The sequence below is a fragment of the Carassius carassius genome, chromosome 39 (assembly GCF_963082965.1).
Source record: "Carassius carassius chromosome 39, fCarCar2.1, whole genome shotgun sequence".
Taxonomy (NCBI): Eukaryota; Metazoa; Chordata; class Actinopteri; order Cypriniformes; family Cyprinidae; genus Carassius; species Carassius carassius.
In genome coordinates this window covers 21,366,213-21,383,038 of record NC_081793.1, presented here as the reverse complement: position 1 = coordinate 21,383,038, position 16,826 = coordinate 21,366,213, and the positions used below count along the sequence as shown (strand labels likewise).

The 16,826-nt window shown below is 41.6% G+C and overlaps 1 protein-coding gene across 6 annotated transcripts in view; it reads right to left on the bottom strand.

Annotated features, from left to right (window-relative positions):
* LOC132121609 (RNA binding protein fox-1 homolog 3-like) overlaps positions 1 to 16,826 on the bottom strand; it is a 442,423-nt gene that overhangs the window by 158,201 nt on the left and 267,396 nt on the right. The window lies entirely within an intron of this gene.

Sequence of the window (16,826 nt, the reverse complement as noted above, 5' to 3'; positions counted from 1 at the left end):
TTTCAGCTCACACTGTGTGGCTTTTAAGATGCGGAACCTTTGGGAAGCACAAGCCTAAAGTTCCTGGAATCTATGAACAGAGAACAGTGTGACAGTCACAAATGAGTAAACAAAGCAGGCATGATTTAGCCATTCATTACCCTGTAACCAGCTATTGTTGTTGCTTTTTTGAGGAGGAGTGGAGGAGGATGGCCTCCATAGAGATTTTGGATTCAATTAAAAAAACAACTCCTGCTGAGGAAGCCCCACATCCAGCATCTGACAACAGACATATAGAGGGTGTGAACAAAATCAAATGGCAAGGAAAAACATCAGCGTATGGGCACAAAACAGGTAAAAAACAAAACAAAAAAACCCCCCAATAAATATACCAAATACAAAACCAATGTAAGGACAATCATGAAAATTAGGGTGTGATTTAGGACTAATTACAGAGACTTTACAAATTATCTTATGTTTCCAAAGAACTTTAGTGCAAATATGCAAAGTAAGGGGCTATTTATAAAGGACACCTTCTTGTTTGGGTTGACTAGGTTTGGTATAGCCATTTTTGTGTTTACACACACACACACACACACATGTCTGGTCAGCTATCCTTGTGGGGACTCTCCATAGGCGTAATGGTTTTTATACTGTACAGACCGTATTTTCTATCGCCCTACACCAACCCTACCCCTAACACTAACCCTCACAGGAAACTTTCTGCATTTTTAGATTTTTAAGAAACTTCATTCTGTGTAATTTATTAGCTTGTTTACCCATGGGGACCTCAATTTAGGTCCCCACCGTGACACGAGTCCCCATGTGTGTATTCAGGTTTAAGTCCCCACCAGAATAGAAAAACAACACACACACACACACACACACACACACACACACACACACACACACACACACACACACACACACACACACACACACACACACACATATAAAATGCCAGTCTCCATGAATGATTGAACAAAAAGACACAATGAACAATATGACAATTCTGCTAGTCCAAATGTAATAACTTTAGCTAACTATTTTATACATATACAATACTGTTCAAAAGTTTGTGGTCAGTTTTTTTTCCTTCTCCGTCTTTTTGGAAATAATTAACGCTTTCAGTGAGAGTGCATTAAATTGATTAAAAGTGAAAGTACAGTCAGTTAACTGACAGTCAATCAGCATCATGTGACACTGAAGGCTGGAGTAATGGCTGCTGAAAACTCAGCTTTGCCATCAAAGGAATAAACTACAGTTTAAAATACTTAAAAGTTACTTTAAATGGCGACATTATTTTACAATGTTTTACAGTATTTTATCAAATAAATGCAGCCCTGGTAAGCATGAAATCCAAAAACATTATATGGATATAATGCTAATAAATGTCTGAATAATTTGTTTTGTTTTGCATCACCCAAATGCTTTGTTTTGTTAACTAAATTTAGATGCCATTTAAGTCAGAATAAAATTGACTAAAACAAATAATATCATAATGACACAATTTAAAGGACATGAGAAAACACCTATAACTATGAAACATTAACACTGCTTTTGCACCATGAACGCCACAATTTCAAGCTAAAAAAATATTTTGTGTGAACGGCCTATGAAATCAGGAAAAATCCACTAAAGAAAGTTAGTATTTTTGAAAAATGCCTCTGGTCGAAATCAGAGGCAAAAAAAAAACAAAAACCTTGTTTCTTCACACAAGAAAAAAAGTAGTTCTGCAGATATATACATTTGAAAGAGAAGTCATCTCTCTCTTGCAGGAGCTGAGTGTATGAGTCATGTTTACAGAGCACCTTGGGTTTAGAGGAAGAAGAGAAAAATGTAGCTTACACTCAATAGTAATAATCATAATAATAAAAAAAGGTGCAATGAGAACTCCTCGCAGCCAGAAGCCCATTCATTAGTGCTCCATAGACTCCTGCAGGAGCGATGGGACATTTCCTGCATTGCATTCGGATCGGGGAGACTCAGCAAATTTGTCGTCATGACATAAGGACAACGTCCTTTGTGCTTCGCTTCTGGAAATGGATTTGGAGATGTGCCCCGGGGCTCTGAAGCGCAACCCTCTGACAAATAAGCTAATTCTGCATGAGTGCACAGACAGCAGCAGAAGAAATCAAGGGACTGGATAGAAACGACGGGAGAGAGCGGAGGGAGGAGACTAACTCAACAAATTCTGAACAGTTGAATGGCCCTTTTTTCCCCCACATTGCCCAGGGCGAGCATATCAGGCATGACACCTGAAAACTTCACCCCCACTGCTTTAAGTACACACAAACTGCATCTGGAGTATCCCAAGTACGGCAACTTCACTATAATGAGAATCAAGCCACACATTTAGGAATCTCTAAGTGTGACATGCATTAATCAAATAAATCCCTGAACTAATAAATGATTGAAATGATGAATAAGTAAATTATTGGCACTGGTCATATACAACATCATCGATCACTGGCTCAAATGTTACTGATGTATAATAGAGGGACCGGGAGCGTCTTTCTCCATCGTGGCGCGTCCCTGCAGTCCAGGCCTGGATTAGAAACCAGATTACTCTGTCACACCGAAGATCAGCTCTCTGATCAGAGGTTTATTACACTAATTGATCGCCATCAGTCCACACATCCCAGGCGTATAATGGCTGTCTTGAGTCACACCACACTCCACACCTGCTTGCAAGGACTTTATTGATGTTGACCTAAATGTAAATGCTGTGACAGAATCACCCTAGGAGCTAGAAATGCTCCGATATGAAAGGCAAGGCAGATTTTAAACAAAATATTCCCCAAAGTCCTGCATCGGAAAGCTGCGTTTAAAAAGCTGCAATGGTAGTGACAGTTCAGCAAAATTCAGAATTGAAGAATTTAAATGGAAAGTTTATAAAAGAATGTATTTGCTAGATTTGTGTAAGCAGTACACATCAAAACATGAAGAATAAAATGCAGTACATACCAGAGTCATAAACACATCCACAGCTGTAAATCCTGGTTTAAGTACGAAAGTAAAGGTCCACTGAACGAAATCTCATGGAGCTCATTTAGTCCAACGAAGCAATAGTTGTAATATGGATGATAATTCCTGTGTTTGTTTCAGTTCTTCAGCGACAGAATTGTGTGTGTCCATTATGGAATAACTCACGCTCAGAAACTGCATCTTGGTAGTAAAAAAACAGCATGGTTTTGTAGCGTACAGTGTCAACAGAATGAGATGATCCACTAAAAAAAAGTCAAAGGTAGGCGAAAGATTGTTTATTTAAATTCTGGCGCTCTCTCGTGACGGCTCGTGACGCGCGCTCTGAGCACCTGTCATCTGATGGAGGCGGAATTTAGCGATCGCCTTTTTCTTTATTTGTTTTATTTTTCAGCATTTTTTATATATGTTTGAGTGTGTTTTATGTTGAATGTGCCTGTATCTGCATGATTACCATCTGTTTGAGCGCAAATCAGCACGCTATTACTGTGTAATCACAGCTATCAATGTGAACGCCATCTATATGAATAGAGTATGATTATTGACTTTATGGTGCATCTCTATGATTACCATCTCTATAACTGGCCATCAGCACGTGATAATTGACTACATGACTAGAATTCACTGTAAATGCTGCATTTCTAGCAATCTCAGGATGTTCTGTAATTGCCATACAAAGTTAAATCTTATTTATTTTTCTTACTCAAATTATTCTTATTGTATTTTTCTAGTGCTCATAAATCACTTATATGATGTCTAAGTTTTTTGTCTATTGTTTTATAATAAATAAAAAAAGCGGTATGTTTAATGACTGAAATAGTTTGTAGAACCCTTCAATACAGTTGGTAAATGTTGGGTGGGGTACTAGACAGTCTCAGAAAAATGGTTGCAGGAATACAATTTTTCATAGTATCTTCTTCAGATTTGAAATATAAACTCATGAGGCATTTGACTTTCAATCCATTACTATTCTAGATTGCTCCAGGACTGATTTCATGAATTTCTATAATAATAAAAAAATTAGTGTGGTAAAAAAAAATTCAAGGCACTTCAGTGTCTATAACTTTTAATATTTTTGAGCATTATCAACTCTGGTTGATAAAAAGCCGAAAAGGGTCATCTTTCTAAAGACAGCAAAATTATGTGTGTAACACACTGAAGTAAGGAACTGCTACAATTTTTAGTTAGGTAGGACACTTTCAGCTGTAAGTCCCATCAGGGGCGCTGCACAAGATCCCGGGCCCTATGCATAGGCAGTCCTAATGCCCCCCCCCCCCCCCCCCTTGAAAATATATATTCCAGACTTTTCAAGGGCCCTCTCTTCCTTTGGGGCCCTGGTAATCAGTACTGGTTTTACCCCCAGTCCGGCACCCCTGAGTCCCATTATGGGGGGTCTGGTTAACAGGTTAAAACATTTAAATAAAACTAGTTCATTGTAATATCTTTATCATTAATTTATAATAATCGTTTAACATTTTGTTTTGTCTGTCTGTCTTTTTATTTTTTTATAGGGGCTATAAAGCTTTTACACTTTCAAACTAAACTTAAAAAAAAAACTAAATTAAACTAAACTACAAACAAAACTAAACAAAACACTTTTCAAGCAAGTCTTTCTCAATCCAATATTCAAAGTTCTGTCTTGTCAAACGTTGCTTTTCTGAGTTAAAAATGTGTCACATCAACTTTTTTTTATACCTCTAGATTCTAATTGAAATTGAAAAAATAATTCTCAATTCAGCTCCTTATGGTATACAATCCTGATGCTAGCAATGGCCTATTCGAAGCCAAGTCTGTTTAATAAAAGCAGCTCTGTAATAATTTAGGGCTTTGGCTATTTGTTTCATATTGATCTCTGTCTGCTTTTGCGTTTTGTATATTAACACTCTAATCATAAATCACATGAAATAAATAATGCACTCCACCACTTGCAAATGCAAGCCGTTGTCTCCACAGAGCACAAAACCAAAGGTCAAATGATTAGCTTTGCATGCATGCATGCCTTTAATGATTTGAATAAACCTTTGTGTCTGTGTGTGCATCCTCAGCAGAAGCAGCAATGAAAAAGAGAAAAGAAGGACTAAATTAATGACTGCTCTTCTGTTTGATACCCTGCGTTTGCCAGGCAGATGACTCAGCAAAAATGGGCTCTACCCATGCGAGCGATCCATAGAACCAGTTGCAGTTCATGTACAACACGCCAAGGATGCGCTAACAGGATATATTAAAAGACAAACTGCCAAGGCAGAAGGGTGTCGATATTCGAAGGTAGGAAAAAATATGGCATCTTTACGCTAAAATGTTGTTGACAAGGATGCAAAAGCATGTTAAACACTCGATTTTCGCTTGTTGCTGTTCTAGCTCGCCAATCAAACGTCTTTGAATGCATCGCTTGCTTTATATACCCAACTGTGAGATGCTCATTCGGATTTATCGATACACTGTACACATTGTCATCAAGGCCTCAGTCAAACAATTTTCCATGCTACTTCAGGTGGGTTTCTAAATTATTAATACACAGCCCTCTAAGGAGCACATTACTTCATAGACCCTCTCTTCATGCTTTGACTGCATTGTGAATAATTTGCTCTTCTAAAGTGCATTTCCAAGGTCTCACTTTGGGAAACTCTAGCCATTTATTTTGATTTGATCTCAAGCTTATGAGTAATTATGAAGTGCCATAGGGCACATTCTGCCTAGTCAGCAGAACTGAAAGCAAACATTAATTTACCATGCTTATAGTCAAAGTATTACGAATATGAAGTCAAGTCTATGACTGCCATGGAAGATAGGGGAAGGAGAGAAGATCATGTTAAACCAGTGGCATTAGCAGAATGCAAATGCGCTGCGACCAGAGCCTGCAAAATGTGCTGCTAAAACGTGGCGGAGAAATTATTTCGAGTGTGCACAAAAAAGCAAAAAAGTTTATTTTCTCTCTTTGAGCAACTTTCCGAGTGCGGTTAAAGAGGAGAAGAATTCCCTCCAGGACAATGGAAAAAGAAAATTGCCTGCCAATGGACAATCCAGTGGGAAAACGAGACATGCTGATCCGTGGGGAGCCTAAATACAGCGACACTAAAGCCTGTGAAGGATTTAAATAATGCTACAGAGATCCGGGGGGGGGGGGGGGGGGGCATATATAGTATCAAAACAAACGCAACTGTCCAGAGAAGCTACTGCTGTCAAAATGTCTCTAAGGTACAAACAATAAATAGACGAATAGGACAAAATGGGGCAATTCAACATTTTACAATTCACTTCAAGTGGTCAACTTGATCACAGGAGCCTGAGGGGACCACAAACACACACTCAAAGGATTACGGGTAACTTTAAGAGACTGCGAAGGACACTGAAAGCCCTGTGGATGCAGTATGGGTGAAGCCATACTGTCTTGGCTGACCTCTTACGAGAAAACAATGCGTTCTGCTGCAATGCTTTACTTATTGAAATCATCTATGTTAAAATCACAGCCATTCAGCACATTAGCAGTGAAATTAATTGAAATAAGACAATTCAGCACATGCTGCTCAGTCGGCCCTCCTATCTCTGCACTCCATTGCTTTCATTTGCAGCCCTCTCACTGGAGATAATGATCACATTTAGCTGCAGTGCCCCTAATAAGATGACAACCGTGGCCACTGCGTGCTTGCACTGATGCTAAAAAGCAGGCCACAAAGTCATCTTTACACGCAAATTACTTAACGTGCATTAATGAGGGGCTAAAAGTTTTGGTAATTTATTGCTCTCAAATCAATGATGAAGCGTGTGAGTTTTTAAAAAGCAACGAGGCAGTGCCATTGCATGGGGGGAAGTGATAATGTGTTGACGGTTGGTTTTAGTTCATTCTGGATATTAAGATGGGTTAATCACATCCGTCTTTGAGATACAAGCCATAAAATGACCCCTATTTCTCTGGAGTCTGAGGATTTGAGTTGTAGAGCAAAGAAGAATAAAATCTATGAGTAATCTACAATGAGTAATTACTGAATAGGCTGATCATTTTTTAGAGGTGTGTGTGTGGGAGGTTAATTGCCTGCAGGAGAGCTGAGGGAGGCTCATGGCAGCTCCAGGAGATGAGGGTCAGTAAGACATGTGGATGGGGAGAGAGGTCATGGGGTAGGCTGGGAAACTCTTCTGCTGGTTAGTAATTACTGAAAGGGTCAAAACCAGGTGTATATGCACACACACACACACACACACACACACACACACACACACACACACACACACACACACATATGCACAAACATATACACTTCACATACTACTGTGGCAAAATGAGACAAACATGTAACTAGGGATGCACCGGCTGACCGGCCGTAAATCGGAACCGGACGGTTTTTGCTTAAAATATACGCAATCGGCAATCGGGCGGTTTTTGGTCTTTTTCGGCCGATTGTTCCGGAAGTGTGCCCGCGTGCACAGACTACATTGTAATCATTCACTTTCAAGTAATTTGTGTGGAAGTTTTTCGAAATCTGTGCGCAGGACATGGGCAGCCGTTCAGCAATGGAAGTGCAGAGATACATGTCTGAGGCACAGATAGCAGGAAGCGAACAGCCGACTGCACAAAATAAGAGCCCCTTTCCTGCACTCACTGAAGCTGCGCGAGCGTACTGTACCTGTCCGTGCCCTGCACACGCGGAGACAGTGAAGGGATATTCAGCTCAACTTCTCCCGTGTTTGATGAGAAACGAAACAGACTACACTGTGACAAAACTGAAATGTTTTTTGTAAAGAAGAACTTACAAGTTTGAAAAGCCAGAAGTAAACGTCAGTTCTGTATAGGACAATTTTTTTTTACCTTAAAATTACATCGAATTAATTTGATAAAAAAATCTCCTGCTGTAGCACACAAAAAAACTGTGTTTCATTCATCCAGTTAAAACATTTTAGGGTAATGATTCACATCTATATTTTTTAACTTGAGACAATAGTTATTTATCTTTCATTGGCTCAAGTAAAAAATATAGATGTGAATCATTACCCTAATTATTATTATTATTATATATTTTTTTAACTGGTGAAACACTTTGCATCTTTCACTAGTTCACGCTTACAGATAATTAGCTGAGGTATGATATGCGTATTTGGCGTGCTGTCCGGGGAAGGGCTCCGAGCTCGGGAATGGCCCGAACCTAGAGTACCCCCACTTCCCCGTCTATTTATAAAGTGAACTCAAAGTGAGGAGATGGGGTGGAGGAGGGATGCTGATAAACCGTCAATGGATAGAGGTAAGTCAGCAATATTTATACTATGGGATTGATTACTTGATTATGGTCCACCTGTGTTGATTAGGCTGAGTATCTGACGCGCTCCTCCCGAATCTTGTTAATAAAAACATCATTTCACTAGTTCACGCTTACATATAATTAGCTGAGGTATGGTATGCGTATTTGGCGTGCTGTCCGGGGAAGGGCTGCGAGCTCGGGGATGGCCCGAACCTAGAGTACCCCCCAAAAAGCAAATGTATAAGAGGACAGCCGCCAGTTTAAAGAACACCCCCCCAAAAAATAGCATAGAGTACTGGCGGGGGCTGATTTGGTTTTCTGAGAAGTCGTCTAGTTGGCCTGCTGGAAGAGCCTACGTACTCCGGAGGGAGCGACTTAGGCGTTGGGAGAGTTGGCCCTACCGGCTGCAGGTAGTGAACTACGTGGTTGTTGGCGCCCGGTCGGTAGGGCTCGAGCCGATGCTCAACGGGAGCTGTGGTGTTGGAACGGTGAGCCCTACCGGCCGATGAGGAGGAGCAGCGTGGTTGTGGTGCCCGACCGGGAGGACCCGAGTTGCCTCGAGCAGAATAGGTCACGGTGTCGGCGTACGGGCCCTACTGGCTGATAGCCCCTGCTATTCAGTAGGCGAAGGGCCTAATGCTGACCGAGAGGGCCCATGAAGCCTCCAACAGGAGATTGAGACTCAGGATGACGGACGTCTGGGTCCTCTCAGTTTGGCAGATAAAAAGCTTTGGGCTGGCCGACAAGGAGGACTCTGGCGACATCCGAAGGGAGATCCTGACTCATGGCATCAGATGGATGAGACTCGCTTACGGCCAGCAAGCATAGGCCCGACCGGGAGAACTCTCGCCAGACGTCTGAAGGGAGCGCACGCATCAGACGGGTAAGCCTTGCCGGGCGGGGAGAGTGGAAAGGAAAACCCGACTGGGAGGACTCTCGCGGCATCCGATGGGGCATTAAACTCAGAACATTGGACAGGTCTCGCCAGGCGGGGTTAAAAGATGTGAGGGTAGCTGAGGGTAGCTGAGAGGTTTTTTTTTCTTTTTGCAGGATTTGGCGAGAGGTCGAGATTCGTAGTGCCGGACGATTAAGCCTTGCCTACCGTCAAATGGAAAGGTAAGTTGCATGGCCGAGAGACTCTTACTGACGTCCGAAGGGAGCACATGCATCGAACGTGTGGTTAAGTCTCGCCGACCAAAGAGTGGAAAAGGTAAGGTTGTCTAACCGGGAGGCTCTTGCCGGCGTCCGAAGGGAGCACACGCATCGAACGGGTAAGCCTCTCCGGATGTGGGACAGAAAAGGTAACATTAGGTGGCCAGGAGGCTCTCGCCAGCATCCAACGGGGACTTCCTGTTCCCGGAAACAACTGGGTAAGCCTCGCAGGCCGTAGGATGGAAAAGGTAAGTTTGTGTGGTCTTGAGGCTCTCGTTGACGTCTTATGGGAGTTTGCTACTCACGGCATGAGACGGGTAAGCCTTGACGACCGTAGGAAGGAGGGAGGGTTTATTTGTGTGTTTGGTAGAAAAGTTAAGGTTATCTGGCGGGGAGGCTATGGCCGGCATCCGTTTTTTTTTTTTTTTTTTTTTTCATTTGAGACACCGGATGGGTAGTCTTTCCGGCCATCAGAGGGAAAATTGAGATTGTTTTATCTGCGAAGCACCCGTTGGTGTTCGGCGAAAGCTTAATTTGCGGTATTGGATGGGTACGTCTTGCCATTGGAGGGAAAATTTCTTTTAGCTGCGATGTACTCGTTGGTGTTCGATAGGTACGTGTCGCAGACAGAAATACATTTTTTTTTTTTTTTAAATCGGGTAAGCTTTGCTGGTGGTCGGATGGAAAGTCCAAGATTGCTTAAGCGGGAAAGCTCTTACAGCATCTGACAGGAGTTTAATACTCGTGATGTCATATGAGTAAGCTTTGCGGATAGTTGAACGGAGAAGGCAAAGTTTGGCTCAATCGGGAGCACTCTTGCACCGCCTGACAGGGAGTTCAATACTAAGGACTTTTTGGTTGTCTACGAGGGTAGACGCTGTGAGGCTTACTTGAATAATTGGTTAGCAAATCCGATGAGCTGCTTCTGATAATGAGTCAGAAAAATCTTGGTGCAGTCATTGTATTCGTAATTGAGCGTGCAAAAAATAAATTGAATTTCCTGTACCAGTGTACCCCGAATAGGTGCCATGAATCAGCGATGTGGTCATTGTCGAATCTTCATATTTTCGGCATGTGAGATACATGATACTATCACCGCAATCTAGGATGCATGGCATACCTTTCAAGCGGAGGTGATCTGAGGCAGTGAGGAGGTACAGAAAAGTCTCCTGCGGGAGCACTGCTGCGGCAGTGAGGAGATACAGAAAAGGCTCCTGCGGGAGCAGACACTGCTGCGGCAGTGAGGAGATACGGAAAAGGCTCCTGCGGGAGCAGACACTGCTGCGGCAGTGAGGAGATATGGAAAAGGCTCCTTCGGGAGCAGACACTGCTGCAGCAGTGAGGAGATACGGAAAAGGCTCCTGCGGGAGCAGACACTGCAGCAGCAGTGGGGAGATGCGGAGAACAGAGAAGTAAAGGGGAGCATGAGAAGCGGAGCGGAGGAGAGATAGCTGGTCAAATATTGGTCAAATATCGAAGCTAGAGTCTTAAGACTTTCAATTTATGCACGGTTTGTCCAGATCAAGTAAGAGAGTGATGTTTAACATGCTGTGAAAGTGAAACGATAATAAAATGGGGCCGTTGGCAATGTTTGCGAGCAAATGGGTTAATAGCAGTTGTGTGCTATTCGCTTCCAAGTGGTTTCTAAAGATATTTACTTGCCTGTTTTTGTATTACGGTCCTAAAAAGGCAACAGAAATTTTACTCACACTTGCTGTCCTGCGTCAAAACACGAGGGGAGGTGCGTTTTGGATGAATTTTGAGTGATCACGTCAGTGAATGGTGAAATAGGTCCCTAAATAAATTGGTCCTGCCAGAATACTTGCACGGAAAATTAAAATTTAAAAATGTATGCATTTAGCAGACGCTTTTATCCAAAGCGACTTACAGTGCATTGGGGCTATCGATTTTTTTTTTTTTACCTATCATGACACTTATGTCTGTATCATTTCAGTGAGGTTTAAACATGCGCGGTAAGGCGAATGTAATGTCTTAGACATTTCAGTGTGGATGAAGACTCTGGAAATAATGCCTTGGCTTCGTGGTTAAAGTGGCATCGTCGTCCGACAGAACTACGTTTTTGTATCTGTCTTCCAAATCTATGTGCACTCCACACTCCAGATCGGCAGGTGGTGGTAACGCACCTTTACACTGGTTTGCCAAAACCACAATAAACACTAGTAGAAGAAGAAGACGGAACTGCATCATGACGTCGTTCAACGAATGTTCGCCGAGAACCTGCTTTTAGCGTCTTCGCCTGAAAATGTATTGGTTTACGTTACGCGGTCTCCGCTGCTAGAGGAAGCGGCCTCAAACTGAGCCTCGGCCAGAAAAGCCGCGGTGAGAGGCTGAGCCGCGGCGGGAAGTGAGAGAGGCTTGTTGCGGTGAGAACTGGGGTGCAGCCCAGGATGGTTGAATGGCAGCTACTGCTGCTGCAATCCAGCGCTCGAGGAGAGCTCGGTCTTGGGCGGCACGATCGTTGTGTCGAGCGAGGCGAGCTCGGGGCTTGCACAGTCTATTTGCCATGACGTGTGGCTTGGCGAGGAGAGCAGCTGTCGTGATGATGCTTAATGGTGCCCAACGGCCGTGTTTGGCTTGGTAGGAATGATCGCAGGTCTAGCAAGAGCAGCAAATCTAATAAATCCCCGGTATAGCTCTCTTCGTTGGTAGGAAAATTGGGTCTGTGATAAGGTGACAGACGAAGCGAGCCAGCATGCTGATAAACCGTCAATGGATAGACGTAAGTCAGCGATATTTATAATATTTATAATACATTTATTTTATTCGCACCACCATTATTTGATTTTAACATTTTGGAATAATTTATTTATATAGATACTTTTATTTAGTCTCACTGGTAAATAACTTTTTTATTTATTTATTTAAAACCAAATGTAAAAAATAAAACAAATTCTGAATGCTGATTAAGAAACATCTTATTGAATATGTGTTGATTGTGTTGTTTGGACTGTAGAACTATGCAGTTGTTGCCTTTAATTTCACATGGTTACAGTTAATCTTTTCATTTAAGGCCAGTTCTCTGTAGTTTCAACCCAATTCAAAAACAAAAGCTAAATGTTGATGTCTGTACCATATATGTTTGTATTGAATTTAGGCTACTTACTGTGTAGTTACTGCCGTCATTTCAGATGGTTACGGTTATTGTTTTCAAAGGCCAAAAGCCAGTTTGGCCTATTAAATACCAAATAAACATCTTGTTTATGCACACTTTCCTTCTTTCTTGTTTGTTGCTTAAAGAAAAAAAAAAACGGAAATCGGTATCTGAATTGGCCAGTCTGCTTGCAATAAATCGGTATCAGAATCGGCCATCCCTACATGTAACAAACCCCTCACTCCCTCATCGTCAGCTAGCATCTACTTTTACCTGTTTACATGTGTTTCTTAAGCTTTGTGGACTCATATAATATAAATTCTAAAACATTTTCACACTCTCATCAGGAGTCTCATTTAAGCCATCTACTAAAAATGCCCAACAGTGGACATACATGCATCACTAAAGATTTTGTATTTATTTGTTTGTTTATATTTTCCCGTCTGTCTTTCTGAAAGTTATAAATGTGCGAATTACATTTAAAAAGTTATAAATGTGAGACAACATTTCTTGAATACAACTCTTGCCTCACTGAATCTAATTTCAGTGCCATGATTTTTTTTTTTTGTATTTCATTATTTGAAAAATATATATATATATATACTGTATATACACACACAAACAACCAATAAAAACATTTAGTTTTAATGTGTTCTGTATATAATAAAAACATATCTAAACAGCTTTTTATAGATATCGGAAAGTATGTCCACTAGCGTGTACACTTGGAAAACAAGTCGGAATTAATGCAGAATAAAACGGTCTGAAAACAAACTGGATGTCATAAAGCTCAAATATGCCATAACACAATTACAGTATGTTCAGTACAGCCACAGTTTCTCGGTCTTATTCTACCCATCTACTTTTTACCACTAGACTGAAGAGGGACAGCTCTGGACTTAGTCAATCAAACCCTTTTCCTTTCACCAGCACTTAGTAAAAACTCCAGTCGCCCTGTGATGGTGAAAAAGGTTGTTTGTTTTGCTTCTGTTTTCTTCTTCCTTCTTTTCACTTTTCCCACAAATTCTCTAAACACAGTGGGAGTCATGCCTAATGAGCCACCACACAGCATCTCCTCCTCTCCGCACCAGCCATTCAACCCTTAATCTGTGACTTAACCTGCCCACTGAGCGGCACTGCTGGCAGGAGAAATTACAGCCCTGCGGTTTACCCAGACTGCACTGTACCTCTCTCACAACATTTAATTAATTCCCTGGGGAGCCAGATCTTGCTAAATATAATCCCAATGTTGAACCCCGCTGTTCCCACTGCCCTTCTGACAAGCCACCGAAGAGCTATGAGTTGATGAGAGTGCATTTAGATATGTAGAAATATTGTTAATAACAAGATGACTGCTCGAGTAGAAAGAGGTTGCACCACAGAGAGCGGAAGGTGAAGAAGATGAAAGGTACTTAAAAGAGGCTTTTGCACCAAGACAGGACGTGGCATGCTTTTCCGAGCTCCTGCCTGTATCATTCCCAAAACAATCGCCCCAGTACCGCCACAGGAGCCGGATGAGTTCTTTTGTCAGGAGGGGCTTTCGTCAAACAATGTTCTGTGATTTATCCATGATGGAAAACTCTAAAGGACAAATAAAGTTCTCTAGGGGCGAAGACAAAAAGAGGACATTCTCACTCAATGGCCATTTCGGAGCCCAGGTGTCAGAGCTAAAACACTTTCAGCCTGATCAATGTATCGCCAGCTTAGAAACTTCCCATACGCCACCCGTGCCATTCAGCCACCAGCGATAACTCAAACCTGCCTCGTGTTCAGATGCCCCACCTCCATCTACCGAGCTCTGCTGTGGGGTTATACTCATTTCCACTAAAAGCACTTTGGGGCAAATGTTCAATCAGACCCAAGATGATCTTAGCTGGAGAGGCAACAGGAAACAACGAATAAATAAAGGGCCTGCAGTAAAACCACGAGCAGTGGAAGTGGACCCTGAAAGGATCAATCCTGGTAATTGCTGTGGTAGAAAATGAATCAGGCAGGAGGGGAGAGAAAGAGTGAGAGGGAGAGAGAAATGTGGCCATATAAACACAGAGTGGTAAACAAGTGCAAGAGGAGCTGTGGGAGCACGCTAAGGCACAGTTACACACAAACAGACATGACCTGCAGCCTGAAAACATGCTGCACAGCCTTCAAAAAAATAAACAGCAGGTGGCCTGCAAACCAGCTGCATTACAAGTAACTTTACACCTTGCTTATTCAGATAGAATCTGGAGGGCTTCCTATATGGATATAAAAAGTAAAAACTTTAAATGCCATACAGCCATTTGAAAAGTGCTGAAGAGGAAAGAAATGTGCATGTGAGGATGTGGGATTATGAGGCAATCTCTCGGCTCGTGTGTCAGGTCTCATTTGGAGCGGAAGTAGATGGTTGCTCCTGCTGCAGCACTTAGCATCACCTCCAAAAGCCCTGAGGCTACAGCAGACACCTTCTTCTATAAGTGCAGTGTAAGAATGTATTTAAATGTAGACAGATAGGCGGGAAAAAGGGTTTCAAGGCCGGCAATAAACAGAGGATAATCGTGTCATGTGAGTAAAATGAAATGGTCACTGAGATGAGTATAAGGATGATGATGGTGGCTGTCAAGGCTCCAATGATTTCGGTGATAATCAGTATGATCTATGGAGATCTTATTTCTGCATAGCAATTTCTGTTTTCTGTTTTCTGCTTTATAATTATGGGTGGTGGGTAAATAGTCCACACAAAAATGAACAATATTTTCCAATGTATTAGAATTTCAGCATTGCTTTTTTAAATAATTAACTGAAAATAATTAAAACAAAAATGAAAATTCTGTCATCATTTACTCACTTATGTTATTCCAAACTTGTATGAATTTCTTTTTTTTCTGCTGAACACAAAATAAGATATTTTTAAGATTTCTAGTAACTAAACAGTTTTGGTCACCATCGAGTTTTATTGTAGGGAGAAAATGACAAAAAATCTCTTCAAAATCAAAATATCTTCCTTAATTTTCCCCAGAAGAAAGAACGTCATACAGGTTGTGGTTATACTATCCTGTTAAAGGGGTCATATGATGCTTTTTTAAAGATGTTATTTTGTGTATTTGGTGTAACAGAATATGCTGACATGCCTTAATGTTCAAAAAACACATTTTTTTTAAATAATGTATATTATTGTGAGCCTCTATGCCCGTCTTTCTCAAACACGTCGTTTTCTATAAAGTCCCTCCTTCCGACAAGCTCAGTCTGCGCTGATTGGCCAACTGACCCAGTGCATTGTGATTGGCAGAACACCGCAAGCACTCATCTGAAATGTAACACCCCTTTCCATAATCACGAGGATTGATTAATCGTATTAGACACGGGATATATATATACGTGGCACTACGGCTCTGTAAGTATGCTCAACGGCTCGCAACCCTCCCTCCCTCCCCATTATAAGCATGAGCACATTACTGTGCACCTTCTGGCTGTCGTCTTCTTTGTTTCAGATCACTAAGGCTTCCAAAATCTTAGGTGGTATGGACCTCACCGCTGCGAGACACCCATCTTCATAACCAGGCTACAGGATAGACGTATCACTGCCACATCCACATGATTATCACTGTTTGCTTTAAAGACTTAATTGTTATGTATTTCTAAATTCATTGTTCCGGGGGAGGAATGTTAAAGCTCTTGTATGTCAATTATTCTGGGAGTAAGAACCCCCATAAGGAACCATACCGCCAAAGATAAATTGTGTTCAATAAACTCAAGTAAACTTGCCAAAGTGGTTCCTGTCTGAAATTATCGTTAAATGGTTATGAGGGTGCCAACCAAATTTTCCAATGAAAGAAGGTCTGTCTAGTGTATTTTTTTATTTTAATGCACTTTTGTAGCAGAGACAAAGTCATCTACCTTCACTCTCTTCACACCAGCCATAGACATAACCTCCATGCCAAACATCTCAAGAAGAAGCGTGCATTTGCCAAAGATGGGCAGTGTCTTTACAAAATACAGAAAGTCTCATAATATCAGCATGCCACCCACTAAAAGCATGAGTGTCATTAAATCAATAATTCATTTACTTTAATGAGATAAGTACTTTGGAAACCAATTGCATGCTACCCCATTTAGTCAAGCCATTCAGGGGTCTTAATGCGAAACACATCTGCCTTACGTAGCTGCAGGACACACCAGGTTTAGATGGTTTCATCTTGTCCGAAATTGTTACAGTGTGTCAAGTTTTCAGACCAACACTTCAGAAGTTAAATCACACACATCTCTGGTCACTTCTTATCCCACTACCTGTATATGATTCAATGGTGTCTCCAAAAGAAAACCTTTGAATTTTGAGTAAATATGTTGATATGTAATATCTATGCAAATTTGGAGGTGGCCGCAAAAGACTTTGT